Source organism: Oncorhynchus clarkii, chromosome 17 (assembly GCF_045791955.1).
Source record: "Oncorhynchus clarkii lewisi isolate Uvic-CL-2024 chromosome 17, UVic_Ocla_1.0, whole genome shotgun sequence".
NCBI lineage: Eukaryota > Metazoa > Chordata > Actinopteri > Salmoniformes > Salmonidae > Oncorhynchus > Oncorhynchus clarkii.
In genome coordinates this window covers 71,017,735-71,031,475 of record NC_092163.1, presented here as the reverse complement: position 1 = coordinate 71,031,475, position 13,741 = coordinate 71,017,735, and the positions used below count along the sequence as shown (strand labels likewise).

At 44.5% G+C, this 13,741-nt stretch overlaps 1 protein-coding gene across 2 annotated transcripts in view; it reads right to left on the bottom strand.

Annotated features, from left to right (window-relative positions):
- Positions 1–4,099, bottom strand: part of LOC139371378 (chemokine-like protein TAFA-2) — a 158,016-nt gene extending 153,917 nt beyond the window's left edge. Inside the window, exon 1 of one of the 2 annotated variants that reach the window (XM_071111742.1) lies at positions 3,523–4,099. The gene's annotated coding sequence lies outside the window, so the exon portion shown is untranslated. The remainder of the gene's footprint in view (positions 1–3,522) is intronic. The other variant, XM_071111743.1, reaches the window with a different exon arrangement.
- Between the last annotated feature and the right edge of the window lie 9,642 nt (positions 4,100–13,741).

The following is a 13,741-nucleotide window of genomic DNA, read 5'->3' as shown; positions in this document are numbered from 1 at the left end:
TACATCAATGATGTCGCTCTTGCTGCTGGTGATTCATTGATCTACCTCTACGCAGACGACACCATTCTGTATACCTCTGGCCCTACTTTGGACACTGTGTTAACTAACCTCCAGATGAGCTTCAATGCCATACAACTCTCCTTCCGTGGACTCCAACTGCTCTCACGTGCAAGTAAAACTAAATGCATGCTGTTCAACCGATCGCTGCCCGCACCTGCCCGTCCGTCCAACATCACTACTCTGGACGGTTCTGACTTAGAATAACTACAAATACCTAAGTGTCTGGTAAGACTGTAAACTCTCGTTCCAGACTCACATTAAACATCTCCAATCCAAAATTAAATCTAGAATCAGCTGCCGATTCCGCAACAAAGCATCCTTCACTCATGCTGCCAAACATACCCTCGTAAAACTGACTATCCTACCGATCCTCGACTTCAGCGATGTAATTTACAAAATAGCCTCCAACGCTCTACTCAACAAATTGGATGCAGTCTACCACAGTGCAATCCGTTTTGTCACCAAAGCCCCATATACTACCCACCACTGCGACATGCATGCTCTCGTTGGCTGGCCCTCGCTTCATACTCGTTGCCAAACCCACTGGCTCCAGGTCATCTACAAGTCTGTGCTAGGTAAAGCCCTGCATTATCTCAGCTCACTGGTCACCATAGCAGCACCCACTCGTAGCACGCGCTCCAGCAGGTACATCTCACTGGTCACCCCCAAAGCCAATTCTTCCTTCGGCCGCCTCTCCATCCAGTTCTCTGCTGCCAATGACTGGAACGAACTGCAAAAATCACTGACGCTGGAGACTCTTACCTCCTCACTAGCTTTAAGCACCAGCTGTCATTGGCAGCTCACAGATCACTGAACCTGTACATTGCTCATCTGTAAATAGCTCATCCAATCTACCTCATCCCCATACTGTATGTATTTATTTATCTTTCTCCTTTGCACCCCAGTATCTCTACTTGCACATTCATCTTCTGCACATCTACCATTCCAATGTGTAATTGCTATATTGTAATTACTTCGCCACCATGGCCTATGTATTGCCTTAACTCTCTAATCCTACCTCAATTGCACATGCTGTATATAGATTTTTATACTGTATTTTTGATTGTATGATTGTTTATTCCATGTGTAACTCTGTGTTGTAGTATGTGTCGAACTGCTTTGCTTTATGGTGGCCAGGTCGCAGTTGCAAATGAGAACTTGTTGAAGGTGAAATGAAATGAAGGTGAAATAAAATCAAATATAACCCCCCCACCAACCATCCAAACCCTCAACCCACCATCCAAACCCAACATCCTAACCCTCCACTCACCATCCAAACCCTCAACACACCATCCTAACCCTCAACACACCATCCTAACCCTCAACACACCATCCAAACCCTCAACCTACCATCCAAACCCTCAACCTACCAACCTAACCCTCAACCCTCCACCCCAATACATTCTCATGAATTGTCCACCATCGTTTACATCCAGTTTAACTGTCACAGGCACTGACGCCCAAATAATCCCAATGTGGCCTTTGCTCCATCTGTCAGCAATACCTACCAATAACACAGCCCAATAAACCCCCCTCAGAACAAGCAGCTCCGGGGGCTACTGACGGCAATCTATAAAACACTGTAATGGGTTGCCTGTCAGCGGGTGTGAAAGGGAAGATCTAACCCTCCTCTGACTCTCTGGAGGGACTTCAATTAATCACAGCAGAGCTGTATCGCCGCCACGCAATAAGATCCATAAGGTTATTACCATCAGTGTTCTGCAGGATGAAATGCGATGATAGCACTAATTGCAGAAAAACAGCTGACCACACAATGCATATCAGGGGGATGAAGGACAGATGAAAGAAAGGAGAACCAGGAAGGATCATATAGTCAGACGAAGATAAAGAGCTGAGAGTGTTGAAGAAGGAGGGAGGAAGAGAGAGAGATTGTAGAGAGAGAGAGAGAGAGAGAGAGAGAGATAACAGAAGAAGGAATATGCACCACTGTGCTGTGGTGGTGTGTGGCATAAGCATAAATATCTACAGTGGCAGACAAGGAAAAGCAAGGCTGATTTCCTACGAGGACAGTGTTTGTTTCCCCAAATCACAAATCCACTGTTTCTCTGTCTCCTTCATCAGACACCTGATTTGTTGGAGCATTGAGAGTAAACAGAAAAAGTCACATTTAAAAGACAGATCCCATAATGTGAATAGTCAAATCCACTGCCTCCTCCAATGTGCATTGTCTTAGCATAGGGAGCTCATCTTTTCCTAGTTGTCAACACACAGATTGTTTAGATAATAACTTCTGAGAAACAGACTTGATTGTGAATTGATCAAAGACTTGATTTTTGAATTGATCAAAGACTTCATTTTTGAATTAATCAAAGACTTCGTTTTGAGTTTAATGTTAAAAAACGAAGTTATTAGTCATACAAGTCATGTATATTTTTTGTTAAGCTGATTCATTGAAGCAAACATTAGTGTGAAATATTCCCTGAACTGCACCAGAAAAAATGGTGCTGCACCCAAACAGGACAGACAGATTAAAGGCAATACATCACACATCCATGTGATTACAGTTGAGTATGCGATTAAGGGTCTCCGCCATTCACCACTCCATCATGCAGCAATATACAGTATATTATATAGGCCTACAATGAGGGGTACATAAAACAGTGTGTGTGTGTGTGTGTGTGTGTGTGTGTGTGTGAGAGAGAGAGAGAGGGGGGGGGGGGGGGTCTACCATTGCATGCTTTAATTATTAGAATTTCTTCAAAATGCCCTCAGTTATGGGATTCACATTATGAGAGAAGTTATCTACTCACAGACCTGTATCTGAGCTGCACCAGGAACTGTGATATACACTGGATACAATTATTTAATGTTTATTCTCATTTTATTCATTTTATTATTGAAATGAAACCCATCACAACTAATTTACAGCATAATTGAATATTAGGCCTATGTTCATATGGATCTCATTCATAACCTCGTGTGCCAACTTTCGATGCAGGTTCTGTGGGCTAATATGCAGCTACCCATAAGGAACACGGTGTTTTACACACATGATAAAGAGAAGAAACCAATACCCAACACTCTCTAGATAACATGTTTAGACACACGTGAACGCTTTAGTCATCAGCCATTATTTATTGGGATTGTATTGGTTTGCATCTCCATCTAAGATAATGGTTTGCATGCATCTATCCCTATCACAAATGAAGCACACATGTAAAATTATAGTTTTCGTAAACAAAAATAATAATTACCACAAAAAGGTATTTGAACATCGGATAGATTGTTCAGTATGTAACAAAGTCAAATTTTTAAGTCTGTAGAAATCGCTGTAAATTCATATATTAAGTCCACAGAATGTGATTGATGAAGGCTATTCCATACAGTGCGCGGACGTGTTATGCTCACACAATAAGCGTTAATAATTTCGATGTATAAAAATACCAAGTGATTTAGACGTGATGAAATTATGTAGCCTATTGAGAAAATCGTTAAACCTACCTGTCGTTGTGCTGTCAATTAATCCCGGGAAATGCCCCTCTCATTTGCTCTCCATTTTCAAAAACAAAAACAGGGTAATGTTAAAGAAATACAATTTCCTTTAGCCCGTGAATGTGCCCACCACGACAAAACATAACCTAGGAAAAATGTGTAGACATCAAGCTTTCAAAACGCCAAATCCCTGAGTCAAAAGATGTCAAAAGAAAATGTAGCCTATTGCATAGACTTTCAAGCTCGACCGGGCTCCCGGCTTAATCGGTCGACTGCATATATAGCAACTCTGAAGTCTTCTAAAGTTCCTGGTCCTTTAGCGTTTTTTCACAACTTCCCAACCGCAAAAGCAAGAGAGCTTGAAAGCAACGACTGATAGTCAATCATTGTTTCTACAGAACAGATTGTTCTTATTGCAGTTCATCCAGTATTGTTTCGTTCATGTGTTGTGTGTAGACTATGTCTCTTCACGGTCCAGACGACGCATTTGAGATGAGGGGTCCACTCCGGAGCGTTAGCAACGGCAGGCAGAGGAGGACACGCACCTGAGACAAGTGTATTATTTCAAGCTACATTACCAGTGAGCCCGGGAAAATACGGGCTACGATGATTTGGCGCCACTCAGTGGCATTTTCACTTCCGGCCTTGGCCTCGTGCAATAAATATGGCTCATAAAGCGCTAATAATAGGAAATGAGATTTATCCTCTTAAATGTGATGGTTTATTAAAGATGTGATGTGTCTTTGATATACTGTATGGTGCCAAGGAAATTGCAAGTACAAAGAGGTGGCCTGTCACACATGCACATTGTAATTAATTGCATGTTAGTCTTGGATCGAAATAATGGGTAGGCCTACCTGGAGGAAATGATGGGTAGGTCTACCTGGAGGAAATGATGGGTAGGCCTACCTGGAGGAAATTATGGGTAGGCCTACCTGGAGGAAATAATGGGTAGGCCTACCTGGAGGAAATAATGGGTAGGCCTACCTGGAGGAAATAATGGGTAGGCCTACCTGGAGGAAATTATGGGTAGGTCTACCTGGAGGAAATTATGGGTAGGTCTACCTGGAGGAAATGATGGGTAGGCCTACCTGGAGGAAATGATGGGTAGGCCTACCTGGAGGAAATGATGGGTAGGCCTACCTGGAGGAAATAATGGGTGGGCCTACCTGGAGGTAATGATGGGTAGGCCTACCTGGAGGAAATAATGGGTAGGCCTACCTGGAGGAAATAATGGGCAGGCCTACCTGGAGGAAATGATGGGTAGGTCTACCTGGAGGAAATTATGGGTAGGTCTACCTGGAGGAAATAATGGGTAGGTCTACCTGGAGGAAATAATGGGTAGGCCTACCTGGAGGAAATGATGGGTAGGCCTACCTGGAGGAAATAATGGGTAGGTCTACCTGGAGGAAATGGGGGAGGGACATGCTTTTTCAATTTCAGTCAAGGGGAGGATTTAGTATATATATATATATTTTTAAAATGTTGTCCAGGGGAGGGTAATAACATTTGTAATTTATGAAATTTCTATATTTCTCAGTGTTTTATAATGACTTGCTTATTAGGCTAAATATCGATGTGTGCCCAGTGCTGCCTCTCATATCAAGTGTACCTGTAGGCTATTTACTGTGGTCTCAATCAAATGATCCATAGGCTATAGGCTACAAACTGCATGCTCGGAGAAGCACAGAGCAAAAAAATTATATTTTGAAGGTAGCTGCTGGGATGGCATGAATAAAACTAGGCTGCATTACACACTGCAATGGATATTCCAACGCTGAGCCCCAGCCTGCTATGCTGTTGCTGATCAAAACTGGTTTTGTGTGCTGCCTAACCAATGTCTGTGCTGTGTAGGTCTATGGTGCCAGTTCATGAGGAGAGTCAAAGGCTTATTCCGAAAATAATTTTTGATTAGGCTTAGTCTTGCGCATGGACTAGCCTGTAGCCTATGTTCAGTTCAGTTTGAGAAGGAGCTTGCGAAGATGAGGAGGACCGGAGGTCAACTTTGATAGCTTGCTACTACTATAATATATTTTTTCTTAAAAACAATATGTTTCTTGCCCATGATGTAGGCCTATTTATCAGAGTTATTGACCTCACAATAATGCAGACTTGAGTAACTTACATTGTGGTGCTGAAACTTGAACTCTCAATAGACCCAGATCTAGCCTACTGTCAATTTGGGATGATGGTATCGCTAATGCACATAAATTCAGATTCAATAAATAAAAAACACTATTGAGATGTACTAATTAATCCAATGTTTCATTTTAAATGTTCAAACTCATCCAAGAAAGTACCTTACTAAATATATTAACGTATGCATTTATAACTCATTTTGACAATAGCCTTCAAGAAGCCATAAGGAAGGTAGCAAACAGGCATTATCAGACACAGGCACTATGTCTGAGAATGCCTGTTTGTGCCCCCGCACATTGACACATTTGACTCTGTACCGGTACCCACTGTATATATTGTTATTTACTGCTGCTCTTTAATTATTTGTTTTTGTTATCTCTTACTTTTTTCTCTGTCTTTTCTTAAAACTGCATTGTTGGTTAAGGACTTGTAAGTAAGCATTTCACTGTAAGGTCTACACCTGTTGTGTTCGGCGCATGTGACAAATAAAATTGGGTTCGATTTGAATGGAGTAGAAACCTGGAGGAAACTGACGACAAGGAGATAGTTGAAAGAGGTGCTTTGGAAAGGCTGTAGCACAAAGCAGCAAAATGATAACTATTTCTTAGGATTTCAGAGAAGCCCTGACCTTGATTGTCTGCATGAAAAAATCTTCAGAGAGCAGCTGATGTGTTATAATATGCATTATGTCCCTGACATACTCAGGTTGGGAGTACGCTCCTGTTGTTCTCAGACTCACTCTCACCTCCCAAAGCATTACCACTCAGTCTAAAAGGGTTTCTCTCTAGTAATTGCATTATTATCTCTCCATTTCTCAAGCGTTGTATTTTGTCTTCCCCAAAAGACAGGAATGGGCGGAATAATCAAGATAATGCTTTGAAATCGCCTCCGGAGAGAGGAGGCAAACATTTGGATTTGACTTTGATTGCTTTTGGACACCCTCGGAGTGTTATCATCATAAACTCAAGCTATCTACCTCTCAGAGAACACACACACACACACACACACACACACACACACACACACACACACACACACACAGTGAACAGAGCCAGTGGGCAGGACATGAAAATCACTGCATGACTGATAATTCATGTTTGGGGGAAAACATCTGGCCATTTTAATTGACTTATGACATTATATTCTGTGTCGTTATTGAAGGAACTTACTGAAGTCATGGCTACAGACATCGCATCACTCCTTACAGAATGTGTAATTGTAAAAATCCATGCTTTTAAAATATACCATCATACAGTTTGTGTTTTGATGTGTCTATCAAAACACATACCAGAATGTGTAGATTTAACAGGGAGCTTTGGATCCCTAGAAGCCTGTCAACAACTTCCCCACCACAAACAAACATAAACACACACATAGACACACACGTACACACATAACATAAGTGCGCACAAGTACACTCATGCACGGACACACCTGCATACTAAAATGAGATTATCTCATTAATCTCCAGTGCTAATGTGTATTTACATTGTAAGAGGAGCAGCAGCTCATTCCACTGACACATTTCTGTGGACACACTGCTCTCATTAAGTCATGTGATTGGATGGCTTCAGCCATGAGGTAAGCCTCCACAAGGAGAAATCAAAGCAATCCCAGCCCTGGAGTTATACCCACACATCTTTATTATGGGCATACTTCACCAAGGTCCCAGCATTAGACAGACAGAGGGATTGCCATGAAGCCTCATGGCCATTCAACACTGTTCCTAATATGTGCCAGGTCACATAACGGGCAACTTCTGTAGCTAAATCTATGAGGGGGAATTCAATTATATGGGGATGCTATCATATGCACATTTGACATCTCCCGTGAAGGACCTCAGCAGTGAATAATAGTGAAAGCAGTGAGTACAAAGTGGGACTGATGAGTTTTCTGTGTCGACCCCGCATAGACTACAATGTCAGCCCCTGCTTTCTCTCAATTCAGCAGGGTGGAAAATAACACTGAAACACTCCCAGGCCCAATGGAGGGGAATTATTGTGGTGGCTCTGCTTAAAATAACAGGCCCTACGTTTGGAGTAACCTCCTTGCCTCCTCCCCAGGCAGTCCTCGTCCTGAACCCCTCCCTGTCTTCACCGTAGATGGGATGAAGACGGTGTGACATCCAGCAAAAAAAGTGCAGGAGGTAAAATAGGAGGCATAATGGCCTCTGGGATGTAGCTGTCCATCAATTATTCAGCAGCAGCAGCAGTTAATGCCCCTTGATTCAACAGGTCCGCAGACTCACAGACACTTATTTTCGTCTTCCGTCATTTTGACCACAGATAGAGGATACCCAGGAGAAAGGCAGAGAGACGCATTAGGCTTTACGGCTACTACAATAGTCTTTGTACCAGGTCTTTCCAAGTATCTACTCCATCCAAATACTGGCTGCAGCCTTCACTAATGGGTTTGCATCAAGTGGCATTGTAAATGTACTGTAGTTTCCACTTTTCAACTACCTTCGCTCCCAGTGGCAATTCTCTCAACTGCAAGAATATGGAAAATAGAAGACTAGTGAAGATATTGCTGCAATTTGTTGCATATAAGCTAATAAAAGAGAAAGCCCCTCCATTGGGCTCTGCGCTATCATATTTCAAGAGTTTTCCACCCTTTCTGTTTTTCATCAAAAGTAACATAGCTAAATGCCAAAGACAGGATGAAAAGTTGAAACAATAAGAATGCCTTGTGCTGTAATAATATGAAACCAATATGTCCTGGTTTGTGAAATGAATTTGACCATTTAATACCACAACACCCACTCTCAATGCTTCAAATCAATAAGAAACTTTATGTTCCACAAGTCAGACTGCAGTAAAATTCACAGATTGGTAATCAGTGGTGCCTCTTTATCTGTTAATATAACTATAATGATGTGGTTTTTGGATGAAAGTATGTAAGGGATAATCAACGAGGGGGTATGCATTCTATGGGAAATAATTAACAAGGTGCAAGGTGTGTTCCACGACATGCTAGCGGACTGGAACTGACTTTCCACTGAGTTGCATTATTTTCCAGAGAACGCATAGAGCCCGAGTTGATTATCCCTTTTATACCATGGCTATAGTTTAACACAATTGCCGCTATACAGTAAATGTGTTCATGTGTAGCTAGCAAGTTTACAAGATAACTACAGTAGTTGCGGTGGTAACCAAACAAACAGACTTGCTAGCAGTGGTGTAAAGTACTGTAATGACCTGGCTAGATCATAAATTAACAAATATCCAGACAGAGGATTGCGCTTACAAATTCCCGGTTTCTTAACCAAACTCAACACAGGCTACTGTTTGGCTGTAGTCCACGGCAAATAAACCAAGGAAAACAGTATCAAACAACAGCGACCCATCTCTGACCAGACGTAAAGAGAGAGAACAATGGCTAAGCATGGTCTTAAACTTGCAGTGCTCCACCCCCCCCGCCCGCCCCGCCCCGCCCCGCCCCGCCCCCCTTTTACTCAAGTATGACAATTGGGTACTTTTTCCACCACAGCTTGCTAGTTTCGCACACCAAACCATCTGTCACGACTTCAGCAGAAGTTGGTCCCTCTCCTTCTTCGGGCGGTGATCGGCGGTCGACATCACCAGCTTTCTAGACACCACCGATCTATGTTTCATTTTCGTTTTGTTTTGTCTTGATCATACACACCTGGTTTCTATTCCATTAATTATGTTCCTTATTTAACCCTCTGATTTCCCTCTCTGTTTTGTGTGTTATTGTTTGTCATGTGGGTTCTCGTTGTTCGTTCTTGGGATTATAGTATTTGTACTTAGTTGGAATCTTACTTATTTTGGAATACATTTTGGATGATTACTCAGAACTGTGTCCTGCACCTGACTCTGCATTTTGTCATGTTACCAACGTCCTCACAGAATAACGCACCAACAAATGGAGTCAGCAGGTACAGCCAGCCCTCCTCTCCCAATGGAGGAGCGTGTTCAGCAGCACGTGACCATGTTACAGAGTCTCGGCACAGCCATGGATTGCGTGCTGCAAACCATGGACCGATTGGAGAGAGGGGGTTTTCCGGTTCACCAATCAGCACCTTCCCAGCTCCCACATCAACTGATCCAGAGATCCACACTTCCTTCATCAGAATCCAGTGGGATTCGACCCTCGCTCCCGGGAGCATATGATGGAACGGCTGCCGGGTGCCAGGGGTTCCTACTCCAGCTGGAGCTCTACCTGGCAGCTGTTCAGCCAGCCCCCTCAGGACGCGAGAGAGTGAGCGCCCTCATCTCTTGTCTGACTGGAAAAGCACTGGTCTTGGCCAACGCCATCTGGGGAGAAGAAGGCCCAACGTTGGACAATTACGAAGATTTCACCCGCTGCTTCCGGGCGGTTTTCGATCATCCTCCTGAGGGGAGAGTGGCGGGGGAACGTTTGTTCCATTTAAGACAAGGGATGAGGAGTGCTCAAGAGTTTGCTCTGGATTTTAGAACTCTGGCCGCCGGCGCAGGATTGAATGAGCGGGCCCTGATCGACCGCTACAGGTGTAGTTTACGCGAGGACGTTCATAGGGAGTTAGCCTGCAGGGACACCACCCTTAATCTGGACCAGCTGGTGGACCTATCCATCCGGCTGGATAACCTGTTGGCATCCCGCGGACGTCCAGATCGGGGTCCGTCAGTTCCATCCCCCAGCACCTCTGATCCTACCCCGATGGAGCTGGGAGGTGCTGCTATGAGGGAAACCGGAGGGGGGACTGTTCCCTGCACCAACTGTGGCCGCAGAGCACACACTGCTAGTCGGTGCTGGGGAGGTTTTCCAGGTAATCGAGGTGGCAGGCAGAGCACTGGTGGATCATCTCAGGTGATTAGGCACACACCTCACCCAGAGCTCACTGTTGCGCACATGTGGTTGTATGTAGCCTTTCCTGAGTTTTCCCAGCATTCCCAGCATAAAGCACTAGTAGATTCAGGCGCAGCTGGGAACTTTATTGACCGTACCTTTGCACTTAGTTTAGGAATTCCTATTGTTCCTGTTGATGTCCCCTTCCCTGTACATGCCTTAGATAGTCGTCCGTTGGGGTCAGGGCTAATGAGGGAGGTCACAGCTCCACTCCGTATGATAACGCAGGAGAACCATGAGGAGAGAATTAGTCTCTTTCTGATCGACTCTCCTGCATTTCCTGCTGTGTTGGGCCTTCCCTGGTTGGGTTCTCATGATCCTATTATTTCGTGGCAACAGAGGGCTCTCAAGGGATGGTCTCGTCAGTGCACAGGGAGGTGTGTAGGTGTTTCCTTAGGTGCCACTACTGTGGAGAGTCAAAATCAAGTATCCACCATGGACATTCCCCCCGACTATGCCGATTTGGCACTGGCCTTCTGTAAAAACAAGGCAACTCAATTACCACCCCATCTACTGGGGGATTGTGCGATAAATCTTCTGGTAGATGCTGCACTTCCCAGGAGTCACGTGTATCCTCTGTCACAGGAGGAGACAGTGGCTATGGAAACATATGTCATCGAATCTCTGGGACAGGGATACATTCGGCCTTCCATCTCACCTGTCTCCTCAAGTTTCTTTTTTGTGAAGAAGAAGGATGGCGGTTTGCGCCCATGTATTGACTATCGAGGTTTGAATCAGATTACGATAAAATACAGTTACCCACTACCTCTCATAGCCAGTATGACAGAGTCATTGCACGGGGCGCGCTTCTTCACAAGATTGGACCTCAGGAGCGCTTACAACCTGGTGCGTATCAAGGGAGGGGGTGATTGGAAGACACTACATCTGGGCACTATGAATATCTAGTCATGCCGTACGGGTTAATGAATGCTCCATCAGTTTTCCAATCCTTTGTAGGCAAGATTTTCAGGGACCTGCAAGGGCAGGGTGTAGTGGTGTATATAGATGAAATTCTAATAAACTCTGCTACAAGTGCCGAGCATGTGTCTCTGGTGCACAAGGTGCTTGGTCGACTGTTGGAGCATGAACTGTACGTCAAGGCTGAGAAATGTCTGTTCTTCCAACAGTCCATCTCCTTCCTAGAGTACCGCTTTTCCACATCAGGGGTGGAGAATAACCGCATTTCAGCCTTGGTAATTGGCCAACTCCAACCACCGTAAAGGAGGTGCAGCGGTTCTTAGGGTTTGCCAACTACTGCCGGATAAATCTCCAGGGGTTTCGGTCAGGTAGCGGCTCCCATTACCTCCTTGCTGAAGGGGGGACCTGTGCGACTACAGTGGTCAGCTGAGGCGGACAGGGCTTTTTGTCAACTGAGGGCTCTGTTTACCTTGGCTCCCGTGCTGGCTCATCCGGATCCCTCTTTGGCGTTCATAGTGGAGGTGGATGCGTCCGAGACTGGGATAGGGGCTGTGCTCTCTCAGCACTCGGGTGCGCCACTAAAGCTCCGCCCCTGCGCTTTCTTTTCAAAGAGGCTCAGCCCGAAACTATGATGTGGGGGATCGGGAGCTGTTGGCTGTTGTCAGGACTCTGAAAGCGTGTAGACATTGGCTTAAGGGGGCTAAACACCCTTTCCTCATTTTACTGACCACCGCAATCTGGAGTACATTCGGGCAGCTAGGAGACTGAACCCTCGCCAGGCGAGGTGGGCCATGTTTTTCACCCGCTTTGTTTTCACTCTATCCTACTACAGACCAGGTTCCCAGAATGTTAAGGCAGGCGCACTGTCCAGGATGTATGACACGGAGGAGCGGTCCGCAGAGCCTACTCCCATAATTCCTGCTTCTTGCCTGTTGGCACCGGTGGTATGGGAGGTGGACCCGGACATCGAGCGGGCGTCACGTGCAGAGCCCACTGCATTTTTTCATGTTACCAACGTCCTCACACCACCAGTCTTAGCTTGACATTATGAAACTTGAATTCAACAATGCTAATGTGTCTTCAATTCTATGTTTGCTTTCAGAAGCAGCTCAAACATAGTACATGTAAGAATGGACTATAGTCATTGAATTCTACCATGTAAATATACTGTGCTTTATTTAAGGCATAAGGCCTGAAGTGTTGTAGTATTTGGCCAATATACCACGACTAAGGGCTGTTCTTACGCATGATGCAACTCGGAGTGCCTGCATACAGCCCTTAGCCGTGATATACTGGCCATTTATCACAAACCCCTGAGGTACCTTATTGCTATTATAAACTGGTTACCAACGTAATTAGAGTAGTAAAAATAAATGTTTTGTCATATCCATGATATACGGGTTGATATACCACGACTTTCAGCCAATCAGGATGCAGGGTTTGAACCACCCAGTTTATAAAGGGAAATAATGCACGCTCTAGAATGCCTTTCAAGCCAATCAGAAAGAAGTATTCAACAATGCCATGGTATACATTGCAATACCAAATGTAATGATTGATTTACAGTATAACCAGCCAACATATGATTCAATGATGTACTGTAAATCTAGCCAAGATGAACCACAGATCATTTACACAGGACTGCCTTTCATCTCATTCTCTGTCCTTATTCTGCACTCCCACCCACCTGCGATTCTCTCTCTCCCCTCTCTCTCTTTCTCTCTCCTTCTCCCCCGCTTTCCCTCTATCTATCTCGCTCGCTCCGTCCATCCCCCTCTATCCCAACTTAGACCTGTCAGTCTTGGCAGCCTCTCCCAGAGCACACACCCCCACAGAGAGCGAGAGAGAGGAGATCAAAGAAACTAAGTCACGTGTCATTCTCCCTTTTTCCAATATGATACAGCTCAGGTCTGGGGTTACACATTTGGGCCCAGTAAATCATTCCTCTGACAGGCAAGTAGAGGGCCTTTTATCAGCTCAGAGATTACATCTTCAATGCCAACCACAGTCAGTTGGTAAGTTGGGAATACTCCATCTTAGACAAAATAGAAAATTACAAAACATTGTCCTTTGAGGCTAAAATTCTCATTTTGTTTTCTGGTATAATTTGCCAGGGTTGCTTCCTGGCATTGTTGGCAGCATGTATTTTGGAGTATCTAGATCACCAACAGTGATCGCAGCAACATAACCACAGTTATTAGTTATGGTAAGCAAAAACATCCATTAAATGTAATTTGAATGCATTCTCTTCAGCAACATAATGCCCATCAGCCATTAACAGTAAGTACAAATATGGCCTGTATCCCTTCATAAACACTTGGCT